The 22,242-nt window shown below is 44.6% G+C and overlaps 1 protein-coding gene across 2 annotated transcripts in view; it reads left to right on the top strand.

The window, feature by feature from the left end:
• Positions 1-7,619: 7,619 nt before the first annotated feature.
• The window catches only part of LOC122555720 (serine/threonine-protein kinase PAK 2-like), an 80,980-nt gene continuing 66,357 nt past the window's right edge, over positions 7,620-22,242 (top strand). Inside the window, exon 1 of one of the 2 annotated variants that reach the window (XM_043701768.2) lies at positions 7,620-7,841. The gene's annotated coding sequence lies outside the window, so the exon portion shown is untranslated. Of the gene's footprint in view, positions 7,842-11,727; positions 11,900-22,242 lie in introns of those variants that run through there. The other variant, XM_043701769.2, reaches the window with a different exon arrangement.

The raw sequence follows: 22,242 nt of genomic DNA, 5'->3' as shown, positions 1-22,242 counted from the left end.
CGTACTGGCGGCGGTGTGGTTCCCGCCTGGCCTGGACCCCTCTGCATTCCCCTCCGTGAAAACGTTTTGGTTTGAGTTGGTCAGTCAGCATCGTGATTCTGAATGACTCAGCGGCTCCCGCTCGGAAGAGGAAAAAGGATCACTGGACTCGAAACTTTGAGTCTGCATTCTCTGCACAGATGCTGCCAGACCTGCTGAGTTTCTCCAGCAGTTTCTGTTTATGTTTCAGATCTCCAGCATCTGCAGTTCTTTGTTTTTATGTAAAGAAGAGGGTACAGAGTTAAAGTGATCTACAAAAGAAGCAAGGGTGAAATGAGAAAAAACCCTTTTCAAACGGTGAATAGTTACCGTCTGTAATGCACGGCCGCATTGAGTTCAATACATCGCATCAGTTACATGACACTTTGATCTTTTACTATAAATTTTGTGTCCTATGATCCTGTCCCGCTAGTTACCTGATGAAGGAGCAGCGTCAGAAAGCTTGTACTTTCAAATACACCTGGGAGAAAGTGAGGACTGCTGAATGCTGAAGATCAGAGTCGAAAAGTGTGGCTTTGGAAAAGCACCGCAAGTCATGCAGCTTTCGAAATGCAGAAGAATCGACGTTTCAGGCAGAAGCCCTTCATTTCTGATGAAGGCCTTATGCCTGAAGCATTGATTCTCTTGCTTCTCGAATGCTGCCTGACATGTCGTGCTTTGCCAGCACCACACTCTTCGAGTTTCAAAGAAACCTGTTGGACTATAACCTGGTGTTTGTGATTTTTAAGTTTGTCCACTCCACCTGCACCTCCACATCATGGAAATGTGATGAAGACACGTTCAATTGATGCATTCAAGAGGGCGATATAAATAATATTCAAGCTTATGAGGAAAAATCAAGAGATTGGCACTAGGTAATGGCGCATATCTCATAAGTTGTTGTCAGCATGATGGGCTGAATGGCTCCATCTGCACCTTGACACTTATATGATTCTGTGGATCTACTCCCTGAGGAAGGTCAATGTCCCTCTCAGTAAGAACATACCCAAATGGCCAGTCAGTCCTGAGCCTGCCTCACCACGTATGTCTGATCTGATTGTGGCCTTAACTCTATTTTCCTGCCTGACCGCTCCAGAATGCTTGACTTCCGCGTCAATAACTAACTCAGCCTTGAGTGCACTAAATGGCCCAACTTACACTGCTCTCCATGTAAATTCAAAGCACAAACTACCTTCTGCACAGGGTGATAAGAAATAGGAACAGGAGTCGGCTGTTCAGCACCTCAAGCCTGCTCTGCCATTCAACAGGATCATAGTTGATTCAACATTCCTCACCTCCACTTTCCTGTGTAACCCTTGATTTCCCTACTGACCAAGAATTTATCTCAGCCTTAAATATACATAAGGGCCCAGTCCCAAAATAGCTCTCCATGGCAGATTCTCAATCCGCTGAGAGAAGAAATTCCCACTTGTCTTAGTCTTAAAATGGTGCCTCTTTATTCTGAGACTGTGCCCTCAGGTCCTACAGTCTCCCATGAGGGGAAACATCCTCTCTGTATTTACCCTGTCAAGCTCCTTCAGAATCCTTTATGTTTCAATGAGATCACCTCTCAGTCTTCTAAATTCTGATAAGTACAGTCCCAATCTATTCAACCTTTGCACCTAAGGCAATATCCCCACATCGGGGATCACCCTAGTGAACTTTCTCTGAACTGCCTCCAATGAATAATTTTCTTAAATAAAGGGACCAAAATTGCTCACAGTACTCCAGGTGTGGTCTCACCAGCGCAGTGTACAGTTCCAGTAAGACTTCCCTACTCTTATACTCCAATCACCTTGAAATAAGGGTTAACATTCCATCAGCCTTTCTGATTACCTGCTGCTCCAGGTGCTAGCTTTCTGCATTTCATGCACAAGTACTCCCAAGTCGCTTTATGTTATAGCTTTCTGCATTTTTCTCCATTTATATAATAGGCTGTTCTTTTGTTCTCCCTTCCAAAACTAACAACTTCACTTTTTCCCACCTTATACTCCATTTGCCCATGTTTTGCCCACTTGTTTAACCTATCAATATTTCTGTTGTATCCCTCTCACAAGTTGCCTTCCCACCTATTTTTGTGTTGTCTGTAAATTTTACTGCAGTACATTTGCTTCCTTCCTCCGAGTCATCAATATATATTGTGAACAGTTGCAGACTTAGCACTGATCCATGTTACAAGTCACCAACCTGAAAAAGAACCTCTTATCCCCACTTGTTGTTTCCTGCCCACAGGTCAAATCTCTATCCATGCCAATATATATGTACAACACTGTGGGCTCTGTTCTGGACTCCCAAAAACTGTTAATGGCTCCCAAAGGTGCCATTTCGAGATATGTGATTTTTGTGGCTTGTGGCATTGGTTCACTCACAGAATGATCTGATGGTCTTCTGCTCTCATAACCACTCAATAACTTCATCCGAGGAAAAGTATCAACAACTACCTCCCTACTCAGATTCAGCTCTACTCTGCCCCTAGAGGCTCAGCAGCAACTGAGATCTGGTGAGCCTCCCTTACTCTTTTACCCAAATGTTGGTTAACCTGTCTCTAAAGGAAGGAAAAACTTCCATTTTAAATGGGAGACTCATTAATTTAAATCTGGTGGCTCCTAATTCTTGTTGGTGGGAGGAACCTACCTCTCAGAATCCACCCTGTCAAGCCTCCTCAGAAACATCTTTGTTTCTTTCTTCTAACCTCCAACGAGCCCAGTCTGCTTGTCCTTTCCTTTTCAGACAGACCTCTTCATCCTTGGAATCAATTAAGTGACTCTCCTCTGAACCGCTTCCAATGTAAGTACGATGTCCCTCCTTATGCTGACCAGAATTGTTCACAGTACACTAGATGTAGTTTCATCACGGCCTGTACAGATTTAAGACTTCCTTACCCTTATACTCCATACCTCCTGTAATAAATGCCAACAAACCAAACATTTGCCTCATCAATCTGTTCAGAGGTGTCACAACTCTGGAGCTGGAGGAACTTTAACCCAGGCCTCCTGGCTCAGAGGTAGACACACTATTAATGCACCACAAGGGCACCAAGAGCTATAATCCATTGTGTTCCTAATGACTTGCCACATCCGCTGGATGATTATTTGTGATAAGTATAAAGACACCCATATCTCTCTGTAATCCAGAAGTTTGCAGTATCTCTCTGCCTTAAAAAATATTATGCTTTACTATTTCTGCCAAATTGGATGGCCTCATATTTTCCTACACTGCACGACATCTGCTAATTTCTGACCACTCCATCATCCAATCCATACCCTTTGTTGCTTGCACTCTCCTCATAAATTACTTCCCAACTTATCTTTGTATTAGCAGCACACTTGGATATAATACAGTCAGTCCTTTAATCAAAGTCATGGAAATAGATGATGAATAGTTGAGTTTCCAGTGCTGATCCCTGTGGTACTCCATAACTTATAGTTTGCCATCATTCTAATGACACATTTACCTCAATGTTTTGCTTCTTGTTAGTTAGTCCATCCTCTATCCATACTAAACACCCTGAACACCACGAATGCTTACCTTTTGTCATTAACTTTTATGCAGCGAACTATCAAATGCCTTTCAAAAAATCTAAATACGCTACACCTACTAGTTCCCCTTTAAATGTGCCACTGTTACATTTATCACTAATTTATCAACAACTTTTCTCTTTCATAAGACTATGTTTACTCTTCTTGATAGTATTAATTTTCAAAATGTTCTTCCACTATCTTGTTAGTAGTGAATTCTAGCATTTTCTTAATGCCAGACATTGGAGTAACCAGTCTATCATTTCTTGTTCTTCTTCCAATCTTGTACATTTCTGATTTTCCACTGGGCTGGGTCCTTTCCAGAATCTAGGGAATTTTGGAAGATTACAACCAATGCATTCACCATCTCACTGTCGCTATTTCCTTTTTAATCCACAGGATGCAGATGATCAGATCCAGTGGACTTGTCAGCCTTTGATTTCTGGTTTGTTTTTGGTGATAATTTTATGTCACTTCCTCTATTTTGCCTCTTGATTTTTTTTTAGTTTTCTTGGGGTGTCTTTTTATCATTGTCCGTGAAGACCGATTGGCTTTCATCCTTCCAATTGCCATTATTAAGACATTGGTTATGGACCCACATTTCTTACACAAACCAAATGTCAAATTCTATCATGTTATGATCACTCTTATCTAGGGCATCCTTTACTGTAAAATTAATAAAATTACTTTATTCTGTATCTTTACCCGCTCGATAAAAGCTGTTCCCTTGTTGCTTTCAGTGCATATTGTCTTTGAAACTGTCCTTAATATATTCTAGAAACACATCCTCCAGGCTATTTTTGCAAATTTGTTTTCTCAAGTTTTTGCCCACTCACTTACCCTAATAAATCCCTTTGTAGACTCTTAATTTTCTCTTGACATGCTTTCCTACCTATCTTTTTGTCATCTTTTACTTTGACCTACGCCATACCTTTTGTTCTTTCACCTGAGGCATTCGTCCATATCGGGGATCTTCCCAATTTTCTCTCACAAATGGCCAGCCAACAGATTTCGGAAAGATGAGGTCATAAATAGTAAATAAAATTTGAAACAAAATTCCAAAGCAATAATTTGAATAAATTAGTGACTAATAAAATGATCTCTAAAAAGCGCCAAGCAGCAGGGCTAACTAATAAAAATTTTTATGCCATTTCAGGTAAAAGAACACAAGATGTAAGAGCAGAAGTAGGCCATTCGGCCCATCACGTTTGGTTCACCATTTGTCAAGTTCATGGTCAATCTGACAATCCTCATTTTCTGCATTTCCCATAACTTTAATTCACTTAGTGATTAAAAATCAATGTAAAATATTTGAAATATAAAATCAAATTAAATGCATTTGTTAATAAATATAAGAAAAGAGCCTTTAAATATCTTGATGCAGAGATACTGTAAATAGATCCTTGAATAACAAGGCAGTGAATGTTATTAAGGTAGGTGGAAATATGGAATTATTAGATCGAAGGGATCTCATTAAGTGGCAGAGCAGGCTTGAGGGGCCGAGTGGACTACTTCTGCTTTTAACTTAAATACTTCTTAAGGGACTATTTTCCTGAAGTGTCGGACGCTGAGGGGTGACCTTATAGAAAAAGTTTATAAAATCATGAGGGGCATGGATTGGGTAAATAGACAAGGTCTTTTCCCTGGATTGGAGTGTCCAAAACTAGATGGCAAAGGTTTAAGATGAGAGGGAAAAGATTTAAAAGCAACCTAAGGGGCAACTTTTTCACACAGAGAGTGGTGCGTATTTGGAATGAGCTGCCAGAAGATATAGTGGAGGCTGGTACAATTACAACATTTAAAAGGCATCTGGATGGGTATACGAATAGGAAGGGTTTAGAGGGATATGGGCCAAATGATGGCAAATGGGACTAGATTCATTTAGGATATCTGGTCAGCTTGGATGAGTTGTACTGAAGGATCTGTTTCCGTGCCGTATATCTCTAGGAGTTTATGACTCTAAGTCTGTATTGGGTGACAGATAGGATGCAGAAGTAACAAGAAGGATGGAGATAGGCAGAAGTAATTTTGTAAAAATCAAGGATGTGTTAATAACGAAAAAAGTCAAGCATGTAGCAAGAAAAAATATAAAATCCTAGATTCAATTCACTATCCTGTATGCATCAGAAATCCAGACAATAAGCAAAAATGTGTGGGGAGAAAATAGAAGCCTTTGGACACTAAGATCTCACGCTAAAAAATTCCATATGCAGACCACAGGCATAAAAAGGTACTTGAAGTCACAAGTGAAAAAAGGATTCTAAAAATGACATCTAGAAAAAAACTGTTAGTGTTTTGGCATGTGATCAAAGCGGGAAAGCTGCAGAGATCTCTTTCCAAGTACAAAGCCTAGAATTGCAGAAGATAGGTCAACCTAGGTGTACGTAGATAATGGAAATCACAGAGTGCCTGCAGATGAGCTTCAGGGGGATATGAGAGGATGGTGTAAGGCAGATGCGGTGACATGACAGTAGACCTCCTGGCTGGCAGAGCGACTGGTAACAGCAGGAAATCAAAATGTAACCCTCAAAGAAAATTCAAAACTTATTTTCACCTCTTAAGTGGAGAGTTATGAATGTGTGAATTGGAATTGTGATAAGGATGGAATGAGAATGTTTGTAGAGGGTGATTGTACAAGATGGGTGTGACAGGACAGCAGGTTATTGTGGGTCTGAATGCTACCTGTTCAGTTGGAGAGTTGAGGAGGTGGTTGAGTAGAAAGAAATGTGTGGAACTGCAAGTTTAGTCCATCACAGGAGTGCTGAGTAGGAGAATTCTGGTGAAGTCAAAGAGTGTGTTTGTCTGTGTTAGACCCCCATGGCAAGGATAACGCTTGATCATGGCATTGCGTCTTTTAACCTTGGGAGCCTTACACTGTTGCTAGCACCTGAATCTGGCTGACCAGGAAACTCTCCCACATTTATTCTTGCAAAATCATCAAGGTTTATACATTGATAATCAACCTTCTGGGTCATGTTCTGACATATTTTCCATGGCCTAGGAGAAAGTGAGGACTGCAGATGCCGGAGTACCAGCGTTGAAAAATGTGGTGCTGGAAAAACACAGCAGGCCAGGCAGCATTCGAGGAGCAGGAGAATCGACGTTTCGGGCATAAGCCCTTCTTCAGGAAAGGGTTTTGGGCATAAGCCCTGAAGAAGGGCTTATGCCCGAAACATCGATTCTCCTGCTCCTCGGATGCTACCTGGCCTGCTGTGTTTTTCCAGCACCACATTTTTCACATTTTCCACAGCCATCAAGAGTTCAGGTGGGACTTGGATTCAGAGCTTCCAGCCTGGGAGGCAGGGGCACCACACACTGCGCCACAAGAAACCTACCTGGTCCAGGTGATGGAGGAGGCTGCCAAAGTGGCACAACGTGAATCTTTCCTGGCCAAAGGAGGTCAGGAGCACAAACCTGGAGGTACTGACACTGTACTCAGATCGTGAGCTCCAGACTCCTGCAACCTACAGAGAGCCTCTGCAACCTACAGCCACGCTGTCACAAAGGTATGGGCAGGAAGCAGGAGAAAGAGGATGCTCAACCATGACCATACTGAAAGCCAGGCAGCATCAGGAGGTGGAAAGTCAAAGTTTCGGGCATACTTTCAAATACACCCGTTGGACTATAACCTGGTGTCGTATGAGTTTTAACTTTCTTCTCTTAAGGGCTTGCCTTCACTAAGAATATGATTTGCTGCAGCCCAAATGGGGGTTCACGGTGAGTGGGAGTGAGGGATGGTCCAGCTGCTCCCCAACCTCCTTAGCAACAGAGGCCACGCCGTGTTCCCATGGTAACAGTACCAGCAGCGGAGCCGCCTGGCCGATGTAGTCCTCCAACAGCTGGGAAGACCGGCTTCCTATCCCATCAGACAGCGCGGGACGGGCGGGCTGCCGGCCGCGATGCATGCTGGGAATTGCAGTCCAGTCTGTGGTGGTGGGGGGGGAAGTGCGACCACATACACATCTACCGCCGCGGGTGCTGGACTACAATTCCCAGCAGGCAGCGGGGGACGTCAGTTAGCGGGTGGCTCGGGAAGCGAACAGGCGGCGGCCGCGGCGGGAGGAGGTGGAGCCGGTGACTGGGACGAACACTTTCTCGGTCCTGCCCACCCCCCCGTCCTCCGACCCCTGCTGACTTGTGGCTCGTGGGCCGGGGCCGGGCTTCACTTCCGCTTCCCTCCGCCACGGCTCGCCCTCTCTGTCTCTCACACACACGCTCTCATTCTGTGTGTCCCAGCCCCGCCCAGGGGGGAGCCCCCAAGGCTTGCACGGCCCCTACCGCCGGAGACCCAGCGCTGCAGTCCCGGTGAGTGTAGGCCTCTTCCTCCCCCCTCCTGCACCGCACCTGCCGGCTGGCTCTCTCTTTACATCCCGGGAGAGCCCGCTCGGGGTGGGGGGGCAGGGTGGAAAGTAAAGGGGCTGGCCATCTGGGAGCTGGTGGGAGGAGGAAGTTTGGGATGTGTGTGTGTGTGTGTGGTGTGGTGGGGGGGGGGGGTGTTGGGAATGTGGTGGGAGGATTGGGGAAGGTTGAGAGGGTGAAATTGGGCAGAGGTGCAATGGGGGTTCAGGTGTGGGCGGTTAGAATTGTGTTAGGGTGATGGGTGTGCGGTGTTTGTCAAATGGGAGGGTATGGAGTGGAGGTGGTTGGGAGCGACTGGGCTTCTCGAAAGGGTGAGGAAGTTTGTGTGATCACTGGTCCAGATGTGATGTGTTTTGAGCTGAGGTGGAGGTGCAAGTGTTGGCGCATCTTTGGATGAGGCTGAGTTTTTTTTTGGATGGAAGGCGAAAGTAATGCGTGTGAATTTTAAAATTGGAAGAGGGTCTCTAAAGCAATGAGGGTATTCTGGTGGGTTTTGTGCCGGGGAAGCTGAGTGGAGGTGTCTTCAGAATTGTTGACAAATCGTGATGAGATGTCTTGGGGAGAGGAACTGAATTCTTTCAGGAGAAAGTATGTGGAACTGTGGGGAAAATTTCTTTGTACTACTGTCTTGGTATTGTGAAACAAATTTGAAGTTTAGATATTTATACTTACAAACTGCATTGAATCTGTCTCTACCATTTCCTGACACGCTAGCACTGGGAAACTTTGAGCGGAAGTGCAACAGAGTAGTGTAACTGTTCATTTCTGAATAAGAGATGGCTATATTAGAATCTTTTGTGGAAAATTGTGGCAAGTGACCAGAATTCTAACTGAAGGAAGTGGTTAATATGGGCTGTGTTTATGTGTATAGTAGATGAGAAATATTTGTGATTTGATCTGATTCGTGTGTATAATCTGAAACATTGACTCTGAAGTATTAGTGTGATTTGAGCAAGTATTGATTTAATCAAGAAACATGATTTTAATTGAAAGCTGGGAGAAGATTAGGACTTATCAACACAAAACATATAAATGCATTCTTTCAAGGCAGCCTGACCCCTGTCGATCTGGTAGTCACTGGCGTAAAGGTGACATGTTGTCCGTAAAGCACTTGAGCTGTTAAAGAGGGCTCTAATTTTGTAGCAGCAGCTGCTGCTCTGGTGTTGTCAGAGTTGGAGCAAAACAGTATGTTCATGTTCAGTCAAGACATGAATATTTGGAACATTCCAACCAGGGTATACAGGCCTAAACCTGCTCAGTTTTTCTTTGGTTTAGTTCCTCAAATTTTCATGAACTACTTATCAGAATACAAGGATGTGAAAATGAAGGGACTGAAATCCCCCTGTCTATTCATTTTAGTGAAATTGTGGTGAAGTCATATTATTAGCTTTGAGCAGAAAGTGTATTGATAGAATGAAAGAATGAGTTGCATTATGTGACAGCACCTTTTACACTCTTGTCCCAATTAAGACTTCAAAGGGACTTCTGCTGTGAGAAAGACAATGTTGAGATCATTGACAGTTTGTTGCCTTGGTGCTGTTGATTGAGAGGAATTTTCTCCAGAGCACTTTGGTGAAATGGGATCAATGGGTCTTGGCTTAATGTCTCAATTGGCAAAGCAGTATTCCTGACAGTGCAACAGCTCTCCACTATAGTAGTGGGACTTGAACTCATGACGTCCCAGCTCAGTAAGCGTCCTGTGGACTGAGCCAAGCTGCTGTTTGAGTTTTACTTCTAACACCTTGTTGCCTTCATCCTCGTATTCATCTATCTTCAATCGTTGCACTGTGTGTTGGGAAACTCGCGTTTGATAACTCTGTTTTAGACAAGCTGTGCCTCAGGTAGTGAGTACACTGTGTGGTTTGCAAGGTCCAGTCCAGCCTGGAGTTGTAGGTTCTCAGTGAGGCACAGGTGGCTTTGTAAGTATTCTGGATTGAGTATCGAGGGAAAATACTTGCCACATTTGTCTGGCTGTGATCTATCCATCCTTTTTTGATTTTTAAAAAATTAAAATAAATGTTATGAGTAGATCCCACTTTTAAAATCACCAAGTGAACATCAAATGTCAGCTCGGCGAAAGTGAGGACTGCAGATGCTGGAGGTTAGAGTTGAGAGTGTGGTGCTGGAAAAGCACAGCAGCAGGCAGCATCAAATGTCAGCTCTCAATGAAAGTTCTTTTTCTTGGCACTTTTATCAAAAGGCTGTGCGAGTGTTCCTCTGGGCTTGGGTCCTGCAATCAGTGATCTCAACACCACTAAATGCATTGAGAGAACTGTCAGTAATGAATCAAACAGCACGTGCCCTCATTATTCTTTGGGAATGTTGCCTTTAGAAAGTTAATGATCTTGCTGGTTGAATGGTAGTCACATGGAGAATTGACTGTAACAATTCAGTTGAGCTCTGGTGAGCTTTTTTGAAGCACGGCATGACCCTGAACACCAAAAGAGCATAATGTGTGTTGGGGGGTGGTGAGCCTTCCGGTCACTAATTAGATGGATTTAGGCAAGGCAGAGCTGTCGGAACCCTTCCCATCAGTGGGGAGTGAGTTAGGTGTAAAACTAGGGACCACTCGGGGAGGAAAAATCTTCCAGGATTTTGTCCAGTTGTGGATGGGGACACAATAAAAATGTGCTGAGTTGTCGACAGAGTGAAGATAAACACCCACCTGTATGGGACAGATTGAAAGGATCCTGTCACCTCACTCACATACAGATACATTGCTTCCTCGCGAAGTGAGTTCCAAAGACCCACAAACACTTGGACAGTGTAACTTCATTTCCATCCTAAATGGATAATCCCTTATTTTAAAACTCTCCCCTCGTTCTTCTCTTTCCCACAAAGGGAAACCTTTTGGCATCCACTTTCTCAATAAGATCATCTCTTGATCTTCTAAATACCACTTGATGCCGATCCAGTCTTTCCTCGTGAACTAGCCCTGGTCCAGGTATCACTTCTTTGAACTGCCTCTGACTAGTTACACCTTTCCTTAAATGAGACCAAAGCTGTATACAGTACTCCAGATATGGTGTCAACAGCATGCTAACTTGTGTTGCCTAAGCAACTGAAAACATGGCCATCAATGGGGAATCATTACAACTGACAAAGCACAAAACATAAGATTTGGTGGTACACTGATTTGTCTGGGCAGGGTGGTCGTGGACCTGGAGGAGCTTGGAAGGATTAGAAAGCAAAGATCGGAATCTTAAATTAAGATGTTGCTTTTCTAGGAGGGATTGTAGGCCAGTGAATGCAGGGTTAGCAGGGTAATGGGAGTTGCAAGTTTAGACGAGGGCAGTAGAGTTTTGGGTGATGGAAGGGAGACGGAGTACTCGTGCATAGGAATAGTTGAGTCTAGAGGCACTGATTTGCTTTATCACTGGGAGTGGCTGAAGTGAGCAAGGCCCGAGCATATGTTTTGTGATGGTGCAACGGGTACTGTGCCATTGATTTGCAGTCTCATTGCTGTGAGAATGTGAGGACTGCAGGTGCTGGAGATCAGAGTTGAAAAGTGTGGTGCTGGAAAAGCCCAGCAGGTCAGGCAGCATCCGAGGCGCAGGAACATTCCTGATAAAAGGGTTTATGCCCAAAACGTTGATTCTCCTGCTCCTTGATGCTGCCTGACCTGCTGTGCTTTTCCAGCAGCACAATTTTCATGTCTTATTACAATACCTAATACAGTTTTTTTTTGACTGTACATAGGCAGGATGTTGTTAACAGGAACTGACGGCTTTGTGCTGTTGTGTACTTGCACAGCTTCCTCTTTGGTCTCCCTTGCACAAGTGGAGAGTTTTAAGAGTAGGAAGTTAAGTTAGGAGAAATGCTGATCCTTTACCTGGAGGCAACTGGGGAAGTCTAAATAGAAACTCCTGTTGGATTTAGGATTCGTGGAAACTAAGCAGGCGACCTGCTTACTTGATTGCAGAACCTCCTGTACTTCCTTTCATCCTTCTTTTAGGGACCTGCTTTTACTTATTTTGAGTCTCCAGCTGTTCTGCAGGCCAAAGGTCAGTATTTTGTTGAAGGTTTGAAAGATTACCAGTCCTACCTATATCCTGTTAACAAAAAGTTAATTATTTACTGCTTATTACAGTTTGTTCCACAAAGTTCAAGGTGTTTGAAGATTATTTTGAGATAAACATTTTGCTGTTCATGTTTTGCAGTGTACACCATCTGTAATTAGCACTCCTGCTTTGCTGTGAAAACTTAAATTTCTTTCAGTCAGTAGCTAGTTGTCTCTGAGCCAGGAAGTAGTGGATTTGACTGTCAGGCCAGGACTGGCAGAGAATTACAAAGGCACTATCCCCTGCTGTAATTTCTGTCAACCCAATCAACTGATATTTCCACAAGAGCAGTGAGCTTAATCCTTTGTCTCTTTCAATTTTCTTTTCTTTCAACTGTCCGTTGACCATATTTGTGAATATTGATATTTCTTGATTTTGACTAGTTTGAATGAACATATTTTTGTATAGCTTTAGGTCATATTGAGCTATGAAATAGCATTTATTTAGTGGGATATCAGTTGGTGTTGGTACGTTGGCAGTCTCCAGGCAGGGGTGGAGTGGGAGGTGGACTCCAGTGCTATGGACAGGGGATGATTTCAGTCTGTCGGGGATCTAAGGTGCTCAAGCTTTGTTCTTGCGTTGATTTCACCTGAGCCCCAAGAGTTCTCCTCAGTTGCCTTATAGTTCCTCTGAAGAATTCTGTCACTATCTGCTACCATGATGTGTAAATGTGCCAGAAGAAAAGCGTTGGGGTTTTCAAAGTGAGACAGAGGGATGCTGTGGATAGCTAAACTGACTGCCATATACAGCTCAAATGTGGTGAAAGTCCCTTGGAGTGATCCTGAGAACTTGTGACATCAAACCTACAATTTCTGTTGCTCAGTGGATGTAATGTATGGTTTGAGACCTCTGATACTGTGTGTATAAGACGTGAATTTATTTGGTTTTCCTGCAAGTTCAGTTTTACTTTTGTAGTATCACCTTTATTTTGTTTCTGTTACTTTACAAATCCAGTAATGAAACTTAGGAGAGAATTTCAAACTGGAATCTAACTAGGTGCTATCCAATTGGTATATATCTGATGTAGACTAGATTACATTCCCTACAGTGTGGAATCAGTGAGGGCTTCCTGATGAACGGTTCATGCTTGAAACATCGATTCTCCTTCTTCTCAGATGCTGCCTGACCGGCTGTACTTTTCCGGCACCACACTTTGACTACAGTATGAAAACAAGCCATTTGGCCCAACAAGTCCACACGACCCTCCAAAGAGTAACCTACCCAGACCCATTTCCCTACATTTACCCCTGACTAATGCACATAACCAATAACCTGAACACTATGGGCAATTTAGCATGGCCAGTTCACCTGACCTGCACATCTTTGGATTGTGGGAAGAAACCCGAGCATCCTGCTGAAACCCACGCAGACATGGAGAATGTGCAAACTCCACATAGACAGTTGCCCGAGGCGGGAATTGAACCCGGATCCCTCGCGCTGTGAGGCAGCAGTGCTAACCACCAAGCCACTGTGCCACCCTGAATGCAATGAATATCTAGGAGTAAGAGCACCTATCAATCTGGCTCAGTTTGAATGCTTGTTGGTTTACAAATAGACTGCTGTTTGCTAGGGTTTTGAGTTTGAAATGAATTTATGTTCCTTCTGATAATTGAGTCGATGCTGCTTTGGTGGTTGTTTTGATAAATCTTTAAAGCGGGGCCATAGTTACCTGCTTTGAAGACTTTGTGGGATGGTTCTTCTCATCTGTAGCACTGAAAACATGATTTATCAGTAGCAATGACTGCTGCTTCAAAGAAATTTGTGATGTAGCAAAGACATTGTTATTGTGCTCTGATGAAGAGTCATCTAGACTCAACGTTAGCTTACTCTCTCTCCATGCATGCTGTCTGACCCTGCTGTGATCTCAAGCATTTGTTGTTTTCAGTACAGATTCCAGCCTCTGCAGTAACTTGTTCTGAGGTATTATTATCAATGCAGCTTGAAATTTTGGGTTTGCAATAGAAAGATGTACCTCCTTTTACAAGACAAGCAGGCAGATTAAGGTACTTTGGAAGTGCAGTTACTACTGTAATGTAGGAAATGCAGCAGCTATATTTTTTGCGATTCGTAAACTCCCACAAGCAGCAATGTATTAATGTCCATATCCTCCCTGTTTTTGTGATGTTGACTAAGGGATAAGGAATGGTCAGGACACAATCAAAGAATTGTTATAGTGCAGAAAGAGGCTATTTGGCTCATTGTTTACACTGGTTCTCTGAGCTTTTCAATAATTATCGTTCTCCCTCTCCCTGTAACCCTGCATGTTTTTTTCTTTGCCTTTATATTCACAAGTGTTCTTACACACAACTGAATGTGTTCTCTTATCTTCCTGATGACCAAATCATCGTGGTATTTTTTTCATCCATTAAAATTTAAGTGTGGCTCAGTGGTTAGCACTGCTGCCTCTCAGCGCCGGGGACTGTCTCGGGTGACTGTGTGGGCTTCCTCCGGGTGCTCTGGTTTCCTCCCACAATCCAAAGATGTGCAGGTTAGCTGAATTGGTCTTGCTAAGTTTGCCCATAGTGTTCAGGGATGTGCAGATTAGGTGCATTAGTCAGGAGTAAATGTATACTAATAGAGTTGGCGAATGGGTCAGGGTGGGTTACTTTTCGGAGGGTCAGTGTAGACTTATTGGCCTGTTTCCACATTGTAGGGATTCTATGATTCTGTGAAAATTGGAGATGTAGTGGATAGCAAAGAGGGTTACCTCAGATTACAACAGGATCTTGACCAGCTGGGCCAATGGGCTGAGAAATGGCAGATGGAGTTTAATTCAAATAAATGCGAGGTTCTGCATTTTGGGAAAGCAAATCTTAGCAGGACTTCTACACTTAATGGTAAGGTCCTAGATAGTGTTGCTGAACAAAGAGACCTTGGAGTGCAGGTTCATAACTCCTTGAAAGTGGAGTTGCAGGTAGATAAGATAGTGAAGATGATGTTTGGTATGCTTTCCTTTATTGGTCAGAGGATTGAGTACAGGAATTGAGAGATCATGTTGCAGGTGTACAGGACATTAGTTAGGCCACTTTTGGAAAATTGTGTGCAAGTTGTGAAACTTGAAAGGGTTCAGAAAAGATTTACAAGGATGTTGCCAGGATTGGAGGATTTAAGCTATAGGAAGAGGCTGAATAGATTGGGGCTATTTTCCCTAGAGCATTGGATATTGAGGGGTGACCTTATAGAGGTGTTTAAAATTGAGTCATGATTCGGAGATGCCGGTGTTGGACTGGGGTGTACAAAGTTAAAAATCACACAACACCAGGTTATAGTCCAACAGGTTTAATTGGAAGCACTAGCTTTCGGAGCGACGCTCCTTCACAGACACAATCACCTGATGAAGGAGCGTCGCTCCGAAAGCTAGTGTGCTTCCAATTAAACCTGTTGGACTATAACCTGGTGTTGTGTGATTTTTAACTTTAAAATTGAGGGCATGGATAAGATGAATAGATAAGGTCTTTTCCCTGGGGTGGGGGAATCCAGAACTAGAGGGCATAGGTTTAGGGTGAGAGGGGAACTATGTAAAATGGGCCTAAGGGGCAACTTTTTCACACAGAGGGTGGTATGTATATGGAATGAGCTGCCAGAGGAAATAGTGGAGGCTGGTACAATTGCAACATTTAAAAGACATCTGAATGGGTATATGAATAGGAAGGGTTTAGAGGGATATGGGTCGGTGCTGGCAAGTAGGACAAGATTACTTTAGAATATCTGGTTGACATGGATGAGTTGGACTGAAGGATCAGTTTCCTAGCTGCACATCTCCTTGCCACCCCAGTAAATCAACTGTGTTTTCCAATTGATTAATTTACATGCAACGCCTCTTAATGGCAATGCAGGCCACTAAAAGTGAGCGGGAAGAGGCACGTGCATTGTTCCTTTTCATATAATGATCTGACTTTCTTTGGAAAGTTTCAATTGAACTTCCCTCTGCCACATGCTCAGGTAGTACATTCCAGACTCTTAACAGCTCATTTTGAGAAAGCTTTTTCTTATCAACCCTTAGGGTGGAGTGGGGGGGAGCTCACCAACTTGTGTTTGAAATTAAACGGTACAACCTTTTACATCCATTGAAACAGGCAGTCGGGAATCTCTGCTTAATGCATCATCTTCAATGCAGAATTGCACTGGAGTGTGTCAACCTTTTAATTTTTGTACTAAGTCCTGACTGGGACTTGAACCTGGACTTGGTGTTTGAGATGAGCTGTGACAGTGCCATAAGCCTATCAGTAAAATTCCAGAGCCAAAATTGAAGTTTGACTGTTGCAGTAGCATCTTGTAGTGAGGTTTGCTGAGCATAATGCAGTTGGAAATATAGCTTGTTGGATTTCTTGCATGTCCCTTCATAGACTACTTTGTTCCATCCAGGTGAGGGACTGGTAGAGAGACAATTCTGGAATGAGGGCTTTCATCTAGTTTGTGTGAGAGACTGTAGTCTTGCTGTCTAAATGTACTGTTTGCCATTTACAACTCTTTTCAAAATCAAGTGAAGTCCACATTCAGTCGGACAAAACTGCCAGGCTACGTCCACTAAAGACCAAGCCACTTTAGCCAAAAAGAACAGCCTTGGGCTTGCTGTCACTGTCTGAAAATGTTAATCCTCATTGGGATCATGTTGCATCAGGGCCAGCAGTCCAACCCTGAACTCCCTTACTGGCCATGAGCATGTCCAGATTTCAAAAGTCTTCCTAACCTCTGGTCAAGTTCAGCCCAGTGTCTACAGATTGAATCTGGGATTTCAGTAATATGTTGTGTGGGCTGGTCTATTGATGGAGCAGGTTCCTGCCTGCTGGGTTTCTTTCCTGTTCTTGCTGCATGCTTCACTTTATTCAGAATGTGTGTTAAGTGTTCACCGTGGTTGTGTCAAACACTGCAGCTATTTTGTTTGCAAGGAATTATTGCCTAAATTCTTCCTTGCTGATCAGGACACACACACTGGGTTAAAAGTGTTCAAAACTACGAGCAATGTTGCAATTGAGTCTGGGCTGATAAAGCACGCCACAGAGCAAGGCCTTGCTGGGTGGAGACTAATTGCTGCCCTTGTTTGGGGTCCTGTGTTCAATAAAACTTCAGAAGTGATCAATGAGTCAAGCTGTGCCCTTCAATTAGACCATGACAAAATACAACTACTGCTAATCTGAAATGTAAACAGAATGTGTAAACACACCGCTCAGTCAGTGTTTTGTGTCAGGAGCAAACAAGTGCTTTAGGTGTAACAGTTTGTCCTCAAGATATACAGCACGTAAACGAACCCTTCGGTCCAACTTGTCAATGCCAACCAGATATCCTATCCTAATCTAGTCCCATTTGCCAGCACTTGGCCCATATCCCTCCAAACCCTTCCTATTCATGTACCCGTCCAGATGCCTTTTGAATGCTGTAATTATAGCAGCCTCCATCACTTCCTCTGGCAGCTCATTCCATACACGTACCACCCTCTGTGTGAAAAAGTTGCCCCTTATATATCTTTCCTCTCTCGCCCCAAACCTATGCCCTCGAGTTCTGGACTCCCCACCCCAGGGAAAAGACTTTTATCTATTTCTCCTATCCATGCCCCTCATGATTTTATAAACTTCTGTAAGGTCGTCCCTTAGCCTCCGACCCTTCAGGGAAAACAGCCCCAGCCTGTTCAGCCTCTCCCTATAGCTCAAATCCTCCAACTCGGGCAACATCCTTGTAAATCTTTTCTGAACACTTTCAAGTTTCACAACATCTTTCTGACAGGAAGGAGATCAGAACTGCACACAATATTCCAAAAGTGGCCTAACCAATGTCCTGTATAGCCGCAACATGACCTCCCAACTCCTGTACTCAATACTCTGACCAATAAAGGAAAGCATACCAAACGCTGCCTTCACTATCTTATCAGCTAGGAGAAAGTGACGACTGCAAATGCTGGACATTAGAGTGAAGTGTGTGGTGTTGGAAAAGCACAGCAGGTCAGGCAGCATCCGAGGAACAAGAAAATCAATGTTTTGGGCAAAAGCCTTTCATCAGGAATGAGGCTTGTGAGCTGTGCAGGTGGAGAAATAAATGGGTAGTGGGTGGGTCTGGGGGGTAGCTAGCTGAGAGTGCCGTAGGTAGATGGAGGTGGGGGTAATGGTGATAGGTCAGAGGGGAGGGTGGAGTGGATAGGTGGGAAGGAAGATGGATGGGTCATGAGGGCAATGCCAAGTTGGAGGGTTGGGACTGGGATAAGGTAGAGGGAGGGGAAATGAGGAAACTAGTGAAGTCCACAGTGATGCTGTGTGGTTGGAGGGTCCCAAGGTGGAAGATGAGGCATTCTTACTCCAAATGTCAGGTGGTTAGGTCGTGGCGATGGAGGAGGCCCAGGACCTGCATATCCTGGGCAGAGTCGGAGGGGGAGTTGAAGTGTTCAGCCATGGGGAAGTGGGGTTGGTTGGTGTCCCAGAGATGTTCTCTGAAGTGCTTTGCATGTAGGCATCCTGTCTCACCAATGTAGAGGACACAGCATTGGGAACAACGGATACAATAAGTGACGTGTGGAAGTGCAGGTGAAACTCTAATGGCCTTGATGGAGGTGAGAGGGGAGCTATGGGTGCAGGTTTTACAATTCCTGTGGTGGCAGGAGGAGAGGGTGGGTTGATGGTGGGGGTGGGGGGGAGGAAAGAGTGTGGACCTGACAAGAGGATCGTGGAGGGAATGGTCTTTATGGAAAGCGAATATGGGTGGGGAGGGAAGTATGTATCTGGTGGTGGGGTCCGTTTGTAGGTGGCAGAAATGGCGGAGGATGATGCAATGTATACGGAGGTTGGTGGGGTGGAAGGTGAGGACCAGGGGGGTTCTGTCCTTGTTGCAGTTGGAGGGGTGGGACTTGAGGGCAGAAGTGCGGGAAGTGAATGAGATTTGCTGGAGGGTATCATCAATCATGTGGGAGGGGAAATTGCAGTCTTTGAAGAAGGAGGCCATCTGGTGTCTTCTGTGGTGGACTTGGTCCTCCTGGAAGCAGATGCCGCAGAGGAATTGGAATAAGGAAGTATTTTTACAGGAGACAGGGTGGGAGGCTATGTCGTCCATGTAGCTGTGGGAGTCGGTGGGTTTGTAGAAGATGTCTGTGTTAAGTCGGTCACTGTTGATGGCAATGGAGAGGTCCAGGAAGGGGAGGGAGGTGTCTGAGATGGTCCAGGTGAACTTAAGGTCAGGGTGGAATGTGTTGGTGAAGTTGATGAACTATTCAATCTCCTCGTGGGGGCACAAGGTGGCACCAATACAGTCATCAATGTAGCAGAGGAAAAGTTGGGGAATGGCTATCCCTTATTCCCAATTCCTCTGCCGCATCTGCTCCCAGGAGGACCAGTTCCACCACGGAACACACCAGATGGCCTCCTCCTTCAAAGACTGCAATTTCCCCTCGCATGTGGTCGATGATACCCTCCAGCGCATCTCATCCACTTCCCGCATCTCTGCCTTTGAACCCCACCCCTCTACCGCAACAAGGATAGAACCCCCTTGGTCCTCACCTTCCACCTTACCAACCTCTGGATACACAGCATCATCCTCCACCATTTCTGCCACCTTTCAAATGGACTCCACCACCAGGGATATATTTCCCTCTCCATTCCTGCCCACTTTCTGTAAAGACCCTTCCCTCTTGTCAGGTCCACGCTCCCCCAACAAACCACCCTTCCCTCTCCTCCCCCCTGGCACCTTCCCCTGCCACTGCAGGAATTGCAAAACCTGTGCCCGTACCTCCCCCCTCTCCCCTCTGTCCAAGGCCCCAAGGCAGCCTTCCATACCATCAGAATTTTAGCTGCATTTCCACATATCACTTACTGTACCTGTTGCTCCCGATGTGGTCTCATTGGGGAGACAGGACGCCTACTTGCAGAGCGCTTCAGAGAACATCTCCGGGACACCCACACCAACCAACCTCACTGCCCCATGGCCGAACACTTCAACTCCCCATCCTACTCTGCCAGGGACGTGCAGGTCCTGGGCATCTTCCATCGCCATAGCCAAACCACCCGACGCCTGGAGGAAAAACGTCTCTTCTTCTACCTTGGGACTCTCCAAGCACATGGCGTCAATGTGGACTTCACCAATTTCCTCATTTCCCCTCCCTCCACCTTATCCTAGAACTGTGCAGGGTATTCGAGATGTGGCCCCACGAAATCAGTGATACGGATTCTTGGGTTACATCTTGCGTTTCACTTGGCTCATTGTGGTAAAGCCCAGGTTCACGGCAAACAAGGGGTTCCTTGGGGTTCAGTACCAAATGATGAATGACACTGAAACCCCTGGAGAGAATTTCTTGCATTTGCTTTTGAATTTTACTTTTTACTCACCTGATTGCTAAATTTGTGGTGGAAAGAGTCTGGTTTTAGATGGAACCTTACAGCTGGGACTAAATATTGTTAATCAGCATTGTACTTTGAGGCTGTTCACCGAGCCCTGATTTACTGCATTGTTTTGCTTGCTCTTTGCAGCCTTCACAGCTTCCACTGTTCTCTACTGGCTTGTTAGGGGGTTGTAAGCTGCAAGTTGTCATAAAATATCATTCCTGTTTCCCAAGTTCATTTCTGCTGTGAAGCCAACTGTGTAACCTGCGAACACAATCTCCTCTGAAATAAAGGTTTGGCCGTTGCAGGACAAAATCCCCGATAGAGACTGAAGTAGAAGGAGGACAATTGTGAGAGCAGAATGAACTGCAGGTCGTGAGAGAATGTAAGATTGTCACAACTTTGAAAGGAGTTAAGTTACAGTTGTCCTATGAAGAAATGAATTGCAACTTGCCTCAAAGAAATCATCTATCCAGATTAGATTATGATATACTCTTTAAAATTAATCAAGAATTTGCAATGTTTGCTTGAAGCAGATTGTACAGATCCTTTGAGTCCTGAGTACTTGTGTTGAGAACAAGAAGTGCAATGAAAGAGGCAGATAAGTCTTGACATGTGAGACAGCTACACACCAGATCCTAGTGCTAGAGGGGTGCCTGCCTGCCTGCCTGTACATGATGCTGGGTGTGGGGGAAGAAGCATTCACCCTACTGTGATAGCTGTAAGCTGCTTGATCAGACAGGATAGGTCTTGTTCAGTCACTTCCTTTTCACTGAAGTTTTTCATCATGTATAATTAGATGCCTGGTAGTAAATAGACGAATGCTCCTTCAAACTGCAGTGGAATTGAAAGAATCTGGTGGGTGAAGGAGCTCTGCCTGTTTTCTCCTGCATCTGGAAACACTGAATCCTGTTGGAATCTGGTTCCAAAGATACTGGCAGTTGCTGGTGCCTGGCCTATGTTGCTTTCTTCCCAAATAGTGTTCGGACAAGTCCACAGGACAGAAGCTGGTCACTCAGCCTCTTTAATCTGTGCTGGTTTTATGCCGTAAATGAGTTTCCACTCACATCTCGATATTTATTTAAGCCAAGTTGGCATGTCCTTCTATTCCTTTCCCGCTACTGCATTGATCCAGCTTTCTCCTAAATTCATGCAACTTGCTAAAACTGCTTCATGTGAATTTGAACGCAGTGGGCGGCATGGTGGCACAGTGGTTAGCACTGCTGCCTCACAGCGCCAGAGACCCGGGTTCAATTCCTGCCTCAGGCGACTGACTGTGTGGAGTTTGCACATTCTCCCCGTGTCTGCGTGGGTTTCCTCCGGGTGCTCCGGTTTCCTCCCACAGTCCAAAGATGTGCAGGTCAGGTGAATTGGCCATGCTAAATTGCCCGTAGTGGTAGGTAAGGGGTAGATGTGTAGGGGTATGGGTGGGTTGCGCTTCGGCGGGTCAATGTGGACTTGTTGGGCCGAAGGGCCTGTTTCCACACTGTAAAGTAATTTAATCCTAATCTAATCTAATCTAGTCTGTCTGAGGATTCATTGGTGGCTACCTTAGATTAATGGAGCTTGGGTTTGGGCTCTCCCACAAATGGAACAACTATCTCTGCTAACTGTGAGCTGCAGTACCTTCCCGGAACCTTAAAAACTACTTTGATTACTCATCAACTTTCTCTTCTATAGAGAAGAGCTCCACAGATTCTCAGTTATGGAATTGCCCTTTTGGCATCTTTGCACTTTCTATTATGGCTCCATGTGATTTTTTATATCATGGAGACCCTTATTCAAGGTAAATTCCCTTTCTTAACCCAGCTCACTACTGTTATTAATTTGTGAATTTCTCCCTCTGCGTACACTGTTTTGGCTGTTACAGCCCAAGTAGTATGATGGCCACTTTATTCTTTGGACTAAAATACTATGCTTAACACATCAAATCTTTGCCAATCGAATGCCGCTCTGCAAAGATGTTATTGCATTTGGCATCCTATGTAA

This window comes from Chiloscyllium plagiosum, unplaced genomic scaffold (assembly GCF_037043375.1).
Source record: "Chiloscyllium plagiosum isolate Xiang-an unplaced genomic scaffold, Cpla_swu_hap1 HiC_scaffold_13, whole genome shotgun sequence".
Taxonomy (NCBI): domain Eukaryota; kingdom Metazoa; phylum Chordata; class Chondrichthyes; order Orectolobiformes; family Hemiscylliidae; genus Chiloscyllium; species Chiloscyllium plagiosum.
Note: the sequence above shows the minus strand (reverse complement) of the source record. Positions and strands in the feature narration are given on the sequence as shown.